This window comes from Lepus europaeus, chromosome 10, assembly GCF_033115175.1.
Source record: "Lepus europaeus isolate LE1 chromosome 10, mLepTim1.pri, whole genome shotgun sequence".
NCBI lineage: Eukaryota > Metazoa > Chordata > Mammalia > Lagomorpha > Leporidae > Lepus > Lepus europaeus.
The window spans coordinates 13,651,728-13,669,755 of record NC_084836.1 but is presented as its reverse complement, the minus strand read 5'-3'; positions in this window follow the sequence as shown (position 1 = coordinate 13,669,755).

Here is an 18,028-nt window from a genome sequence, read left to right as displayed (position 1 = left end):
TGTCGCTTGTGTGCCGTGGGGCATGAGTGAGTGGGGAGGAAGAAAAGGTGGCAGGCTTTTATCTGTAATTACTCATTATTTTCTTTCCTTGTCGAGGGAATGACTGTGTTTCTCAGCACTTCAAAGACCTCACGCTCATACATTAAAGATGGAGTTTGAGGAGTGGGGGAAGAGTTCAGATATTTGTTTTCCCTTGGAAAACGAATCAGAGAGAAAGTCTGACTTTCTAGAACTCCCTGGGACCAGGGATTGAACGCTTCCCCCTTCTATCTGAGGATGTCGATGGATGGGTGGTTTCATGGAAGTCGGCTGTGGGTGTGAGTGCTTAGAAGAGTTTGTTTAGCTACGGGCTGCATTCACAGAAGCCGCGTTGCTAGAATGAGGGAGGTGATGGCTCTGGGCTGATCCCTGCTGGAGCTAGGCAGGCAGTGCAGGGCCCGAGTGAGACAAGGCCGCCGGCAGTCAGCGACTGCAGAGAACTTAAGAGGAAAGGGGACTATTCAAAGAATGGAGGGTTCGCCCAGTTGCTGAGAGGGCTGAGAAACCAAAGGGCCGCCTTCAGCAATCTCTCACGGGGCCCAGCACTGGCCTGCTGAGGTCACTGCTGGCTCCGCTGCCCTCTGAAACAGAAATCAGTCACAACAGCTCTGCCTCTCCTGGAGCTGGAGCTGCCACCCACACCACTGCTATTCCCGCAGGGGGCACTCAGCCTACGGGAGGAGGGGGCTTGTGCCCCTGCCTCCACCTGCCCTGCGTGGCAGAAGTGCCCGCTCCCTCAGGCCCTGCCCTTCGCGGAGTTTCATCCAGATGCTTCCACCAGGCGTCATAGTCGCAGGGGAGGCTGGCAGCTTCCGTTTTCACTGCTGCATTAGGGAGACAGGATAGGTGCTGCAGGCTCCCTGCGCGTATAGAAAGATGATGGGTGGCCATGGACAGGACCCGTGGCCCCTACTCTGGATGAGGGTCCCAGAGAGACGGCAGGCTCAGCAGAAGGAAATAAGCAGAGGGTGAGGGAGCAGCTACGGGACTGGGGGTGTTCAGGCTGCAGAAAAGCACCACACACAGACGTCAGTGGCAGAGATGAGAAGTAACTTGGCTCAGGATGGCCCCAGGGAGAAGAGCTGTTCCAGTGATGAATTCTCCAGGGGTTCACATTTCACCTAAGCATGAACAAGAACTTTTTTTAAAGAAAGGATTTATTTATTTATTTGAGAAGGAGAGACAAAGAGCGAGATCTTCCATCCACTGGCTCACTCCCCAAATGGCCGCTATAGTTGAAGGTAGCAGATCCGAAGCCAGGAGCCAGGAGCTTCTCCCGGGTCTCCCGCGTGAGTGCAGAGGCCCAAGCACTTGGACCACCCTCTGCTGCTTTCCCGGGTTCGTTAGCAGGGAGCTGGATCGGAAGCAGAGGAGCCGGGACATAAATGGGCGCCCCCATGGGACGCTGGCTCGCAGGCAGAGGCTTATCCCACCACGCCACAGCGCCAGCCCCTGAACAAGGACTTCTAACAGTCTTTTAAAAGCGTCCCAAAGATGAGATGAAGGGGTAGTGAGTTCCGCACCACAGCGATGTGGCCCAACTAGTTAAAGTTTGGGTGAGTTAAAAATCCATCAGCCCTACAAAATTGACGCTGTCTCTTTGATACGCCCACCTTCCCAGGATGCAACTGTGGCATCCAGGACCAGGGCGCATGCTCAGACCCCACCCGGGGGCGGTACATCCGCTTGGGGGCCCGCCCACTTCCTTATAAAAGAGGTGCAAGGTGGGAGACAGCGTGCCTCCAGCCGTGGGCTCTGGTTGTGTCAGTCTGGTATCTGCTGTGCCCACTGCGTCCTGTCTCCTGCGGACGGCCCTCGCTGTACTCCACAGAGGTAGCGTTTTCGGGTTCCTGTCATTTACGGGCAGCTCTTCGGCCCACTCGCGTTGGCTGTTTTTCTGTATGGGGCGGGCCACACCCACGCGTGAAGGTGCGTTTACTCTCTCATTACTAAATACACCCTGCTCCTATTGCACAGATGTTAGTGTCCAGGTAGTGTTTCTAGCTCTGCAGGAGACAAGAACCGGATTGGAAATTAATGTATTCACAGCGCACGTCAGCAGGAAGTGTCCAGAAAACGCTGGCCGCTCCTTGGGTCTAAGCAGTTGGAAAGGATGGACTTAAAAAGTCCCTTAGAAGGCCGGCGCCGTGGCTCAACAGGCTAATCCTCCGCCTGCGGTGCCGGCACACCGGGTTCTAGTCCCGGTCGGGGCGCCGGATTCTGTCCCGGTTGCTCCTCTTCCAGGCCAGCTCTTTGCTGTGGCCCGGGAGTGCAGTGGAGGATGGCCCAAGTGCTTGGGCCCTGCACCCCATGGGAGACCAGGAGAAGCACCAGGCTCCTGGCTTCGGATCAGCGCAGTGCGCCGGCCGCGGCGGCCATTGGAGGGTGAACCAACGGCAAAAAGGAAGACCTTTCTCTCTCTCTCTCTCTCACTATCCACTCTGCCTGTCAAAAAAAAAAAAAAAGAGTCCCTTAGAACGCAGGGCCGCCTCCGTCTGATAGGAATCATGTGTTTGGCTCAGGAGACGGTTCTCAGCCCTGCTGTGTCCTACGAGGAATCCATAATGGCCTAGCCCGCGTTTTCCCGGGACTGCCTCTGACTGCAGCCGGCGGCCGATTCCTCATCGTGTTAGTGAGACAGCGATCGATTCATCGTCCTCACTGATGTAATCCACAGGAGGAGGCGTGGCCCACGCAGCCTCACCAGCTGGGGAGAGAGACCGGAGCTCGGAGCAGTCCCGTCCCTGAAAACTGGGGCTCCTTTCCTATAAAGGGGGGAAAAAAGGATTTCAGTCAAGCGCTCGGGTTAGGAACGGGGCACTTTGAAAGATTGAAGCCCAGCGGTGTGGACTTGCACCTAAAGACTTATTTATTCACTGGGAAGGCAGAGTGACGCAGGGAGGGAGATCTTCCATCCACCGGGTCACTGCTCCTCCAAATGCCTACAACAAGTAGGCCCAGGCCAGGCTGAAGCCAGGAGCCAGGAACTCCATCCAGGTCTCCCGTGTGGTGCAGGGGTCCAAGTACTTGGGCTGTCTTCCACTGCTTTCCCGGGCGTGTTAGCAGGAAGTTGAATCAGAAGCGGAGCAGCCAGGGCTGGAAGTAGCGCTCTGGTGTGTCCTGCCAGCATCCCAAGTGGTGGCCTGACCCACTGCGCCACGTGTTTTAAAATGAACCCAACAGGGCAGGTGTTGAGCCTTGCAATTAAGATTGCCCGGTCCTATGTTGGGGTGCCTGGGTTTGATGCCCCCCTCCTGCTCTGGACTCGTTCCCTGCTAACACAGACCCCGGCAGGCAGCTGTTCATGGCCCAAGTGATGGGGTTCGTGGCACTCAATGCGGGAGACCTGGATTTAATTCCAAGCTTCAGTCCAGTCCCAGCCGTTGGCAGTAATTTGTGGAGTAAACCAGCAGATGGGAGCTCGCTCGCTCGCACTCTTTTTCTCTCTCTGCCTTTCAAATAAACTTTTTTTAAGGACTCAATAGAGAAAAGACAGTCATACCGCAGCTTGGTCAAGTGCCTGGTGAGTTTCCCTGTCAGCCCCCACCTTCCCATCTGCAGAATGGGACTGGCACTGCATCAACACAGCGGGTGATGGAGAGACCCTCTCCCAGCAGTGGGGGGAGGGAGAGCCCTGTCAACATGCGGGACACCAGAGCAGGTGCTCAAGACAGCATTTGCGATGCTCCCATCCACACCAGAGTGCTTGAGTCAAGTCCTGGCTCCTCTTCCAATCCAGCTTCCTGCTGATGCGCACCCTGGAAGGCAGCAGGTGGTGGCCAAGTGCTTGGGTCTCTGCCACCTTCGTGGAAGACCCAGAATGAATTCCAAGTTCCTAGCCTTAGCCTGACCCAGCCGTGGCTGTTTTTAGACTTTTGAGTAATGAACGAGGAGATGGAATCTGTGTGTGTGTGGTGTCTCTCTGCCTTTCAAATAAGAGGTAAATAAATAAATAAAAACCTAATGCAGAATGTTGTGTTCACCAAAGGCCCTAAGAGCAGGGAGGTACGAGGGAAGCTGGGATTGGCCCTGCCCTGGGGCTGGCTGCCACCAGTCTTAGTGTTGATTGCTTAAACCACACACACAGCAGCCTTGGTCCCCAAAGGCCGGCAGCAGCTCCATCAGCCACCTCGCCCGAGGCAGCCTAGCAGCCACGCGCCTGCCACACCGAGGAGCGTGAAGAGTCACCCCCAGATTCCAGTTTGATCCGTGATACTGTCTTGACAGCCTCGGTCCCTGGAGCCCAGGGGCCCAGACGTCTCTGGCTCTGAGCTCTTGCGTGGGGAACTGAACTATGTGACTGTCATGCAGGTGCCGCCTTATGTCCCAGGGCAATCGGAACAGTGCCTGGGTGCCAGGCCGCCTCGTCTCACCACGCACTTCTGTGTGACTGAAGCATCGTGCGCTCTTTCAGTGCTCTGCAGGCTGGGGTGTTTCCCATCCCTTTATACTTTTGGTTCCTCTTCTTTGTTTTTCAATGGCATTTACTTATTTGAAAGGTAGAGAGACTTCCCATCTAGTCTGGTTCACTCTCCAAATGCCCACAAGAGTTGGGGGCTGGGCCAAGTGGAAACCAGGAGCCTGCAGCTTAATCCAGGGCTCCCACACGCATGGTGGCAAGGACCCAAGGACTCGAGCCTCAGTCTTCTCCGTGCCAGTGTGCATTAGTAGGAATGCTGGACTCAGAAGCGGAACTGGACTCAAACCACGGCACTCTGATCCGGGGTGCGGCCGTCCCAATCACCATCCTAACTGGGCCGCAATACCTACCCCTTCCCTTCCTCTTTTTTCTTTTTGGTTTTTTTTTTTTTTTTTCTTTTTTCTTTCTTACAAACTCTTGTGTCGAGAGCTTTCAATAGATCGCAGCGAGCCTTCCTCTTTTTTAAAAGATTGGTTTATTTATTTGCAAGGCAGAGTTAGAGAGGAATAGAGAGAATCTTCCACCTGCTGGTTCATTCCCCAAAAGGCTGCAGCAGCCAGTACTGGGCCAGGCCAAAGCCAGGAGCCTGGAATTCCATCCAAGTCTCCCACATGGGTGCAGGGGCCCACACACTTGGACCATCTTCCTCTACTTTCCCAGGCCATAGCAGGGAACTGGATCGGAAGCAGAGCAGATGGGGCTCCGACCTGCACTCACGTGGGATGCCAGTATCCCAAGTGGTGCCTTAACCTGCACGGCACCCACCCCGCCTTCTTCATGGGCATTCTCTCAGTCCTCACACACCACCCTGCCTGGTAAGGATTTTTATTCCTGGCTTACAGACAGAAACACTGTGGCACAAACAGCCAGGCCAGAAAGAGCTGGAACATGGACCTATGCCGGTCTGACTCTAAGCCTTTTCTGTGCGCCACACGTATTGGCTAAGATGCCTCCTTTAAGGGGAGATGGGGAGAGTCAGGTGCACCTCCCCTCTCCACTGCTGTCCCAGTGTGATCATTCAGTAACTCCCAGGGAGGGAGAGAAAACCTGCAGGCTGAGGCACGCTAGCCAGCATCCTCTAGCTGTAGTTCTGTGCTGTGAGTGTTGATTGGGGGATACAGGTGTAAGGATTCGGTTCAGATCCACTGGTGATTAATGGGTATTGATTATCTCGGGTGGGGGGAGACGGTGATGCAGAAGGTGCAGGTGCTCTCTGACATGCAGCGGACCCATCCCAGGAGACTGCACTGCTGCCAGGCCACCCTCACTGTGAGAGGAGGTGCGGGAGGTGGGCACACAGCCTCCGGGGACCCCACCCCCGCACCTCACTCATTGCCTCAGTCACGCTCAGCAGGGTGCTGGGGCACACAGAGAGGGGCCTGGCCCATTTCACCACTCTCTGATCTGAGCTTTGATCCCACCCCTGGGTCCTCCAACTCGTTGGTCAACCGAGAAAGCTCCTGGGGACAGTGCCCCCGAGGTGGATCCCGCCCCAGCAGCGGCTCAGCAGTGTTCATCACGCTGGAGAGGTGACCTTTGGCCTCCCTGGTGCACTCTCCTTCCCACAAGGCTAGACTTTGTACCTTTTGCCAAGCCCAGGGAACAATTTGAGCGGTTTGGCTTTGGGTCTCTTGTGAGAGCTGAGAAAGACTTCAAAGACCCAACTGCTTCTAGAGCTTGCTTTTTTTTTTTTTTTTTTTTTTTTTTTAAGATTTATTTATTTATTTGAAAGTAAGAGTTACAGAGAGAGGAGAGGCAGAGAGAGAGAAAGGTCTTCCATCCGATGGTTCACTCCCCAGTTGGCCGCAATGGTCAGAGCTGTGCCAATCCGAAGCCAGGAGCCAGGAGTTTCTTCCAGGTCTCCCATGTGGGTGCAGGGGCCCAAGGACTTGGGCCATCTGCTACTGCTTTCCCAGGCCAGAACAGAGAGCTGGATCGGAAGTGGAGGAGCCAAGTCTCGAACTGGCACCCATATGGGATGCTAGTGCCTCAGGCCAGGCCATTAACCTGCTGTGCCACAGCACCGGCCCCTCTAGAGCTTTCTACATGAGAAAAGCCCCTACAGAGGCTAATGAACAGAGGCCACCTCTGTTCTCCTGCTAAGGATGAAGAAGGTACATTCACGGCCAGATCCTGCAGAGCCGCAGCCCGGCTGCAACTCTGACTTCCGTAGGGGGGACAAGAGAGCCATGTACTTGCTGCTGCTGAGACAGCCATTAAAAATGGAGTTTGCTCTAATGAGCCAGTCTGAGCTGAACCATGGCTCTGCTTCCACTGTGTCCTGAATATACAACCTTGTTCCCGCCCCCCCCCCCCAAGACACCTGCATGCTTGGGGAGCAGACACAGGAAAGACTGAGAAAGCCCAGTGCATGAGGGATTCTTGGCAAAGCCAGGAAATAGGTCAGCGGCTGTGATGTTGGCGCAGCAGGGGTCAGGACACTGAACAGTTTGCCGTTGGGGCTGCAGACTCCAGGCTGAACTATGAGGAGGATTCCTCCAAGTTCAAGGCCAGAGCAATGCCAGCCTTGAGATTAACGGCCTAGCCTTCGTTCGGGCTGACTGGGGATTCCCACTGCCCTGTCATCACATGGCTGCTTTAAAGGAAGGCAGTGGGGCACAGTGGAGTAGTGGATAAAGCTGCCACCTGCGACTCCAGCATCACATATGGGCGCCGGTGCTATTCCTGGCTGCTGCACTGCTGATCCGGCTCTCTGCTATGGCCTGGGAAAGCAGAGGAGGATGGCCCAAGTGCTTGGACCCCTGCGCCCACAGGGGAGACCTGGAAGAAGCTCCTGGCTTCAGATTGGCCCAGCTTCAGTCATTGCAGCCAATTTGAGGCGTGAAAGATTCTCTCTCTCCCTCTCCCTCCCTCTCCTCTCTCTCTCTGTCTCTTCCTTTCTCTGTACCTGCCTTTTGAATAAATAATAGAAACAAAACCAAAAACAGTCTATACCAAGGCCCTTCATATCTTTCATGGAAAACTAGACTTGGAAGACAAGTTTATTTAAGTGTAAAAAATTTTGAAATCTAAGCATAATCATTTCATAATATACATTTCCCATAAGCTTTTTTAAAAGATTTATTTGTTTATTTGAAAGTCAGAGTTACAGAGCGGTAGAGAGAGAAAGATGTCTTCATCCGCTGGTTCACTCCCCAGAGGGCTGCAACAGTTGGATCTGTGCCGATCCAAAGCCAGGAGCCAGAAGATTCTCCCAGGTCTCCCACATGGATGCAGGGGCCCAAGGACTTAGGCCTTCTTCCACTGCTTTCCCAGGCCATAGCAGAGAGCTGGATTGGAAGTGGGGCAGCCAGGACTCAAACGCCACCCATATGGGATGCTGGCACTGCAGGAGGCGACTTTACTTGCTATGCCACAGTGCCGGCCCTACCATAAGCTTTTTATTTTATTTATTTGAAAGGCAGAATTAGAGATCTTCCATCCTCTGGTTCATTCCCCAAATAGCCACAATGGCTGGATTTTTGGCCAGGCCAAAGCCAGGAGCCAAGAGCTTCTTCCAGGTTTCCACATGCGTGCAGGGGCCCAAGGACTTGGGCCATCTTCCGCTGCTTTCCCAGCAAGTGGAGCAGCAAGGACTTGAACCGGCACCCATATGTGATTCCGGCGTTGTAGGTGGTGGCTTAACCCATTACACTCCAATGCCGTCCCCTTCAAGTTTCATGAAGACTCCTCAATATATAGGGTCAGGACTTGGGAAAGGAATGGGAGTCAGATGTGGAAGAAGACCCTCGAAATGTGTCGGGTATTTATCTGTGTTCAGGCATCTTAAGAACCCCATGTTGTCTGAGACCTCCTCTGATAGTCATTCACGCAGACGTTTACTGCCCCCACCCCAAATGTCCTCTCCCCTGCCTGGAGCTTCCAGCTAGTTGTCAAGCCCGCTGTGGTCTGTTAAATGGCAGTGCCCACTGGGTGGCTTTTTCCTGCTGTCTCTCACCAGGGGGACCTTGTGAGAAAAGGCTTCAGAACACGCTATATGCAGTCACCCTTTCCAGCCACTGGTTCTTCTGACAGTTTTATGAATTAGCTGTGGTTTTCTTTTCTTTTTTCTTTTTTTTTTTTTAATTTTTTGAGAGGCAGAGTGGACAGTGAGAGAGAGACAGAGAGAAAGGTCTTCCTTTTGCCGTTGGTTCACCCTCCAATGGCCGCCGCGGTAGGCGCTCTGCGGCCGGCGCACCGCGCTGATCCCATGGCAGGAGCCAGGTGCTTCTCCTGGTCTCCTATAGGGTGCAGGGCCCAAGGACTTGGGCCATCCTCCACTGCACTCCCTGGCCACAGCAGAGAGCTGGCCTGGAAGAGGGGCAACCGGGACAGGATCGGTGCCCCGACCGGGACTAGAACCTGGTGTGCCAGCGCCACAGGCGGAGGATTAGCCTAGTGAGCCGCGGCGCCAGCTTTTTTTTTTTTTTTTTTTTTTTTTTTTTTTTGACAGGCAGAGTGGACAGTGAGAAAGAGACAAAGAGAAAGGTCTTCCTTTACCATTGGTTCACCCTCCAATGGCTGCTGCAGCCAGTGCACTGTGCTGATGCGAAGCCAGGAGCTTCTCCTGGTCTCCCATGTGAGTGCAGGGCCCAAGGACTTGGTCCATCCTCCACTGCACTCCTGGGCCACAGCAGAGAGCTGGCCTGGAAGAGGGGCAACCAGGACAGAATCCGGTGCCCCGACCGGGACTAGAACCCGATGTGCCGGCGCTGCAAGGCGGAGAATTAGCCTATTGAGCCACGGCACTGGCCACGAATTAGCTGTGTTACCAAGCAATAGATAAAAACCATTTCATTCTTAGGAAAGATGGCTCTGAAAGTTAAGGCTTTGGGGGACCGGCTTCATGGCAAGGTGGGTTAAGCCACCACATGCAACACCAGCATCCCATCTAAGTGCTGGCTGGAGTCCTGGCTGCTCTGCTTCCAATCCAGCTCGCTGCTAATGAGCCCGGGAAAGCTGCGGATGATGGTCCAAGTGCTTGGGCTCCTGCCACCCACAGGGAAGACCTGGGTGGAGTTCCTGGCTCCTGGCTTCAGCCTGGCCTAGCCCAGCTTTAAGACCATTTTGGAAGTGAACCAGTGGATGGAAGATCTCTCTCTCTCTCTCCTTCTCTTTATGAAACTGCCTTTCAAATAAATAAATATATTTTTTTAAATGTAGGGAGAAAATTTTCAGTCCTGTAGTTTGTAGTGTCTAATATAAACATGATCCACTTGGACATAACATTAAGAGTCTAAATTTACATCTCTTTCAGACTGTGTCATAAGGAGCAATAAACAAAGGCAGAAAATAATAGTTAAAACATCTCCGTGTTTATGCTGTTGTTTATAGTTAAAGCAGACTGGACAAGCAGAGTGCTCTAGGTGATGTGTGTTTACAAGATGTTTTTGTTGTCATTCTGTTTCATGGATGGGGACAATGAAATGGAGTGAGTTTATTAAGCGATCTGCCCAAGGTCACATGCCTGGGGTGTTGTACATAAATACAACCAGGGTTCACACTGAGGGAGTTTGGCCCCAGAGGCCACATCTTGCACCCAAAGGAGACCAAGTGGCAGGTGTGTACAATCGCAGAGGGCTTTGGAAAGAAGGTAAAGGTTGGGACAACACAGATCCTGTGTACAAGCACTGGAGTCGGATCTGAGTTCAAATCCTGGTTTTGACCCTTAGTAGCCATCAGGCCTTGGGCTTCTTACTTAAGCTAACGCCCAAGCATCCTCAGCAGTAACCTGAGCAGGGTGGTCCCGCACACCGAGTGAGGCTGTGTTGGGATCTGAGAACTGGCCGGGGGCACATGGGAGGGGCTCAGTCATCACAGCTGGGTCTGATCCCAGCCCCTGCCTTCTCAGATGATAAAGCAGAGGCTCAGGGAGACAAGGGGGTTGCCCAAGGCCACGCAGCAGAGGAGTAGCAGGCCTTAGGATGGCTGGTTCAGTGTCTTGCGCAACACCAGCAGCTCTAAACCAATTCATCTTATCTGGTCCGCTCTGACCCGCAGTAGCTTCTTTCTCCAGTTGCCCATGGCAGGGCTCCAGACAGGTGCCTGCTCTCTTGCAAGGCCGTGCTGCCACTCTCAGCAGTCTGTGCCAACAGGGAGAGCGGGAACAGCCACCTGGAGAAGCCCGCAGAACACAGGTCGGGGAGAAAGGTCCACAAGCCAGGCATAGCCCTGGCGTGTCCACTAGGTGGAGTCACACTTCTGCATGCAGGGCTTCGCAGGTGTTTTCAAGAAAGGAGCCGGCATCTGGCTCCTCAATGAGGGACAGAGAATTTTTGCTCATCTGACTGACATTCACCAAGCACCTGTTGTGGTCCTGTCCTCAGGAGCACAACCTCCTGGCTCTGTAGCGGCCCTCAGAGCCACGCGGACACGGCAGCATTCCAGCTGTTCCATCCCTAGCACAGGTCCAGAGGTGCCGTCCTTCCCATTGTCTAATCGATCACAATCGATCGCTTGCGGTGTTGCCAGTTCATCGGCTCCAAGTGGGAGTTGCTCGGAGCAAAGCTTTCTGTTTACTTGTGACAAGTCAGGACGCTAGTGGGAAGACAGAGCTCCCTGGGAAACAGGTTGCCAGGGCTGTTCTAGCCAAAGTTAGCAGCTAACCTTGGATGTAGCAAAGCACATACATGTAAACAACATGCCTCGTCATACATTGCACATTCAGAAAATGGGGGCAGGGGCCAGCGTCGTGGCACAAAGGGTTAAGCTGTTGCCTGTGATGCCGGAGTCCTGTATGAGCGCCAGTTCAAGTTCTGGCTGCCCTGCTTCCGATCCAGCTCCCTGCTAATGAACTGGGAAAAGCAGCAGCAGATGGCCCAAGTGCTTGGGCCTCTCTTACCCACCTGGGAGACCCAGATGGAGAACATGAGGGCAGCCCCCTCCCCTAGGCAGAGAAGTTAGCATTGGCATGAGGAAAGCCCAGCTTAGGTCCCAAAGCCCTGACTCCACCTGCATTCTTGCGGCTTCCGGTGTGCTGTGTTGTCGGGGCCAGTGGCCCTGGCCCGACATGAGATGCAGCAGGCTGAGGCTGTCCCTTATCTAATCCTGTTTCCTGCGCTTATTGTCCTGATGGCCAAAGGCACAAGATTTTTCATCCCACATTCCTGCAGGCAGGATGTGACTTCTGATGAAGGTCTATGATGTTCTTTGCTCTATCTGCAGAGCTTGTACCCTGATCATTGCTACTTTGTAAACTTGCTCTGTTCCTGTGCTATGCATGATTGCACACAATGAATGTTATCTGTATGGGGTCTGGGGTATATAACCTTGTCTTTCTGTGTGCTCGGGGCTGGAGACTGAAGGGTTTCCTTAGGGAGACTGCCTCCAGTCCCTCATCGCCGGGCCCCCTACTTTGGCTTGGAACGCGACGAGGCAATAAACGTGGTGATGAATTGACTGAGTGCTGTGTGTCTCCGTGTGGTTTGTCCGGTGGCCTCCGACACTGTGTTGCAAGTTAAGCTCTTCTGGAGCAGCCTCCGGAAAACCAGCTCAGGAGAGTGTGGATTCTGTGCCTGGTTCCAGTGCCGCCACCCCCTCCCCGCTTTGGCCTGAATCCTACACTCGGTCACACCTCCTTCCTCAGATCTTTATTTGGTGTTGAGCCGCTGGCAGGCCCTGGAAATGCTGAGATGGGAAGGATGCTGTTTGGTGGAGAAGGCAAACGTGAGCTGCGTCCACTGGGCCTGACCTGTGTGCCGACTGAGGTTAGCCAGGGCCTGGATGCGCTGTGGCAAGAGCCATGCGCCGGATCCTTTGAAGCGATGTCAGGTGCACCGTGAGGAGGAGAGCAAAGCCTGCGCCCAGCCGCTCCCTCCTCTGCTTCTCGTGAACCATTGGTCTGTTTCCCTGTCCCCTCACCTCTGTGGATGCCACCGCAGTGGGGATTGAGGTGGCAAGGATGTGACTGATTAGTTGGATCCAGGGCTTTGGGGCACGCTTTACCGTGGGCATACTTTTCTGTCCTCCCTTCCCAAGGAGGCTTGTGTGGGTGTGGAAGGAACCACCCAGGGCTGGAGGTGGGAGACGCAGGCACTGCTCCCCATCTTGACACCCACCGACCTGATGCACGGTCTTAGATCAATCATTTCCTTTTCCCGGGCCTCAGTGTCCTCGTCCGTGGTAGATTAAACATGGCCACAAATTTTTTACAGATCTTCCCATTAAGAGAAGGCATCTTTCTCCCACTTCCCTCGATCCCACCACCTGCCAGTTCCCTACCCCAAGTCACCAGAAATTACTCCCCTTCCATCGCTGCCTTCGCTCCCCGATAGTTCATACATTCACCGCGCTCCTGCACCCTGCCCCAAGCACACTACACTCAGGATCTCCAATGACCTGGAACATAAATCAGAACTGTCATTTGTCACCCTGCACCCGGGCTCCCTGTGCTCTCAACCCTCTCTCTCTCTCTCTTCTTTGTTCATATGGCTACAACTCACATCTGGGCTTGTGACCCTGCCTCCACACAGCTGGCCACCTAGAGAAACTGGCAGGGCAGCAGTTGCGTTGGAAAGCTCATGAAATTGACATTTCACCTCAAGATAAATGCTGAAGAGTTAACTGGGCGCCACAGGAGACAGAACGTTGCCCCTTACGCTTGGCGAAGTGAGTTTTTCTAAGAGGTGGTGATGGTGGTGACATCAAGGAGAAAGGGGCTGGGAGCCCCAGGGGTTCTGGGGGAAGGGAAGCGGTTGAGTCTCCAGCTGTTGTCCAGCAGCTGGAAGGTGAACAGGGCCAGGGGGACACCAGCCAGGCTGCTTGCCCATTCTTACTTCATGTTCCCTTGACGACTCCTGGTCCTGCACTGTGGTCTGAACTCCCTGGGAGCGAAGGGCTGTGTCAGGTCTGTGTCTGCAGCTCCCTGTCTGCTGGGCTCTGTGCAAAGAGGCCAGAGAGAATGATGGATGTCATGAGCCATGTTTCTTCCTGTCAGCCCAGCCCCTGGTGGCACCTGCCTTCCCCACTCTGTCCACGTGCTGTTCCACCAGCGCTAATTCCCTCTCTGGCTCAGGCTTAGCCAAGCAAAACCTCAGCCTCTCCGGAGCATAGCGGGTGGTGACCACTCCAGGACCAGAGAGAGGGGGGAGATGAGGAGAAGCAGCTAAAGGAAGTGGCTTTTCTGCAGTGCCCCAGGTAGTAAGAACGCAGCAAGCCTGCAGCGGGGGAAAGCTTGACGTTGGAACGGAGACTCCCATATGGGAGGGAGGTCACACCTGATGACAACAGCTTAGACCCCTAGATCCAGCTATGTCTGAAGCCGTTTGTGTCTGTAGGTTTTTGAGTCATCTGAGCACATAAATCTCATGTCTTGCCTAAGGCAGTTAGAACTGGGTTGTCTGTCACTTGCCTCCAAGAGTCCTGACAGACGGAGGAAGGAAGGGATCCAGACGCATGTCGACCAGATAACGTGTGTGGCCCCAAGGAAAGTCTCTTCTACCAGGAGTTCCTGATCACATGACACTGGGCGTCTTTCCCACTGTCTTTGAACTTCAGGTTGGGATCTAATGTCATTCAATTATTCAACAGACATCCGTTAGCATTGGTGGTTCCAGCTGCCCAGCTGGGTGTGGACAGTACTGTGGGAACAAGACCCTCACGGTTCTTGTCCTGTGAAAATGGGGGTGAAGTTCAGTTTTGGAAAACTAAAGTCTTGTTTTTGCATACGGGGTTGTGTGGTAAATCTCTAGCGCTTTGTAACAGGTAGCTATTGCTAGTCTTCCAGTGCCTTCTCAGGTAATACTGTGGAGTAAGCAGAGGGACACAGGGCCTAGTGCACCGAGGGAGGAGGGCAGTGTGGACTCGGCTTTCATCCCAGCACTGAAGGCCAATTAGAAATAATGGTTATGAGCCTAATTACACCTGGCACTTGGCGAGAGGCTGTAACGAGAGCTTGGCAGGGCCTGGGTTCAGTCCTCTGGGATTTTTCGTTCTATAAATATAGCCAACGTGCCACTGAGCACATTTTTTTCTGGCCTCTGGCAAAGACGCTTTTCTGAGTTAAATATGCTCATCAGTTCCCAAGAATCAGCTTTAGGAACAGACCTACCTAAGCTCAATCTCTTCCCATTCTTGTTAGAAGGAACTAATAATGCCAGCTGCAGTGGGATTTTCATTTAAAAAGAGAACTCACAGCTTGGGCTGAAGTGGCAGAATGTGAGAAATAAGCCCAGCAGAAAAGGGTAAGTTTAGCAGGCCCAAAATAACCGGAGTCCTGGCCCACCTTCGATCTGTCATTTATTCATTGGCTTAACAGATATGTATCAAGTGCTCACTCTGCATGAGGCACTGTGCTGGGGACAGCACCAACACAGACAGGGACCAGCTCATTGGTGGAGGGGGGTGTCTCCAGGGAGGACAGGCCCATAGTCAGACTCAAACATCGAGGGAGCCCACCTGACAAAGCCTAGCCAGGTGTTAATGAGTCAGCTCATATGCGCTGTTCTAGTTACAGCACAGATTCCCACCTGTTCATTGCTGCTACGTGTGAAAAATGACCTCAACGCTTAGTGACTTGGTGCTGAAGGCCATTAATCTGCATAACGAAAAATGGTTGAAATGGTAAACTTTATGTTACATGTGATACCATGATAATATAGTGTGTAAGGTTAAAAACATAGGGGCCACCATTGTGGTATAATAGGTTAAGCCACTGTCTGCAATGCTGGCATCCCATATGGGTGCTGGTTCATGTCCCAGCTGCTCTACTTCCAATCCAGCTCCCTGCTAATGGCCTGCGGAAAGCAGCAGCAGATGGCCCAGGTGCTTGGGCCCCTGCACCCACATGGGAGACCTGGATGAAGACCCTGGCTCCCGGCTTTGGCCTGGCCCAGCCCTGGCTGTTGTAGACATTTGGGGAGTGAAGCAGTGGATGTAAGGTCTCCTTCTCAGTCTCTGTAACTCTGCCTTTCAAATAAATAAAACCAGTTGAATAGTAAACCTTGTGATGTGTGATATGCCGTAATACTACAATATGTAAGGGTGAACACATGGTTGACATGGCCATTTTATTGAACTCGCAGACTGTGTCAGTCAAGACTGGGTGGTGCATGCTGGGGATGGCTTGTATCCCCTCACCAGGCCTAGGTCTTGCTGGGAAACCTTGGAAGCTGGGGACAAGACAATGGCTGGGCGCTGGAGTCACCTGAAGGCACTCTCATTTTCTTGTCTGAGTGAACTCAAAGCTGCAGGTGTCTCCCGGGGCACCCACATGTGTCCTCTCCCTGTGGTTTAGCTTCCTCAGCACAGACTTCACGTGGTGGCTCAGGGCTCCACTCTACCAACCTGCGGCCCACTGGTGACCTAACCTTGGAAGGGTCACCTCTGTCATACTCTTAGTTAAAACCGTCATAAGCCTACCCAGATTCAGGGATGGTGGGAAGAATTAGACGTCATGCTTTGATAGAGGAATACCAAGATGATAGAAAATAACATAAGGACAATTTTGTTGTTGCCATCTTTGAAAAATACCACTGCCAGACCACCTTGTTTTTGTTTTTAAGATTTATTTATTTATTTATTTGAGAGGCAGAGAGGTCTTCCATCCACTGGTTTACTCCCCAAATAGCTGCAATGGCTGGAGCTGGGCTGATTTGAAGCCAGGACCCAAGAGCTTCTTCTGGGTCTTCCACGCAGATGCAGGGGCCCAAAGACTTGGGCCATCTTCCACTGCTTCCCAAAAAATAGCAGAAAATTGGATCAAAAGTGGAGCAGCCAGGACTTAGACCAGCACCCAGAGAGGAAGCCAGCACTGCAGACAGCTTTACCCACTATGCCATGGTGCCAGCCCCCAAACCACCTTTCACTCAGAAAAAAAGCAAATAAACCCCCAGATTGGTGTAGAGAAGAGGGGCTCTGGCAAAGGTCACTGAACACCTAACCTGACTTCCCAAACTATGAGCTATTTAGTCCTGAGAGGGTCCTTCCTCAGGCCAGCAGAGCACCAAGGATATGCGGCTGAGTGTAGGGGATTGGTAGCAGAACTACGTGTAGCCCTGTAAGTTCCCAGCTCTGTGAGCTCAGGCACATGACCACCGGGGCCTCTGGCTTCCTCATCTTTAACATGGAGACAACCTTGGTCGTGTTTCATCAGTGTTATGAGAACCAAATAAAATACTGTATGAGAAGATAAATTTATTATGAGTGTCCTCAAATTCACACACACACACACACACACCCAGCTGGACACCCCCTTTGACAGTGCAATGGGGGAAGATCTCTAACTGCCTGTTTATCTTTGCCACTACTTCCTTGCCCCAGAGCTATTCTCCTGGTATTTTTGTTTGCCTGTCTCAGAGGCAGGAGACACCTGAAAATCAGAAGGCAGGTGACCCAGACAGGGTCACACAGCCAAGGAGGCAATCAAAACCCAGATCTTTCTAATTTAAAATTTTCTATTCTGGGGGCTGGTGCCTGCAGTGCCAACATCCTATATGGGCACCTGTTCCAGTCCCAGATGCCCCACTTCTGATCCAGCTCCCTATTAATGGCCTGGGAAAGCATTGGAAGATGGCCCAAGTGCTTGGGCCCCTGCACCTGCGTGGGAGATCCGGAAGAAGCTTCCAGCCCATGTCTTCAAATGGGCTCAGCTCCAGCCATTGTGGCCCATTTGGGGAGCAAACCAGCGGATGGAAGGCTTCTCTCTCTCTCTCTCTGCCTCTGCCTCTCTCTTAACTCTGCCTTTCAAATAAATAAATAAATAAATCTTTTTTAAAAAAATTTTTTCTATTCTGAAACCTTCCAGCCACTGACATTTTCTAACAGGTGACTTTAACCCTAGCTGACAAGCACCACGCTGGCAGCAGCCAGGGATCTGGAATCACATCGTATGGATCTGTATCCTAGCTACACTGTTGTACCTGAGCGAGTGCAAACAAAGGAGTACCACACATTGATGATGGAGAGTGGGCTCATGCCCTAAAGAACTCTCGACCCTGAAGCCCAAAGCAACAGGGTTTATAAAGGCAAAAACTGCAAAATTGGGAGGGGAATACATGGTTACCGGGGTCAAGCTGGCCTAAAACCTATGCAAAACTAGTATCAATTATCTTAACAATACCAGTTACAATCTTAACAATTTCAATTATAATCTTGACATTAGTCCAGGTATTGATTTTAATCATATGTAGGACATAGACAAATTACATTTTTATCTTTAACCCAGGTGCAGCCTATCCACTTCCAAGCTTGAGTGATCATGATAGGGGGTTTTTATGATCTGCCAAGTGTGATGTAGTGGACTGCTACCGTCCGACTTTTTTAGATCATGGTTTCAGATCAGAGTCTCACAGTGTGTGTGTTGGGGGGGGGGGGTACCTTCCCAAATGGAGTCCCTACTGTCAAGGTGTTTGTTTTTTTTTTTTTTTTTAACTTATTTATTTATTTGACAGAGTTACAGACAGTGAGAGAGACAGAGAGAAAGGTCTTCCTTCCGTTGGTTTACTCCCCAAATGGCCGCAACGGCCGGAGCTGCGCCGATCCAAAGCCAGGAGCCAGGTGCTTCTCCTGGTCTCCCACGCGGGTGCAGGGCCCAAGCACTTGGGCCATCCTCCACTGCCTTCCCCCCAGCAG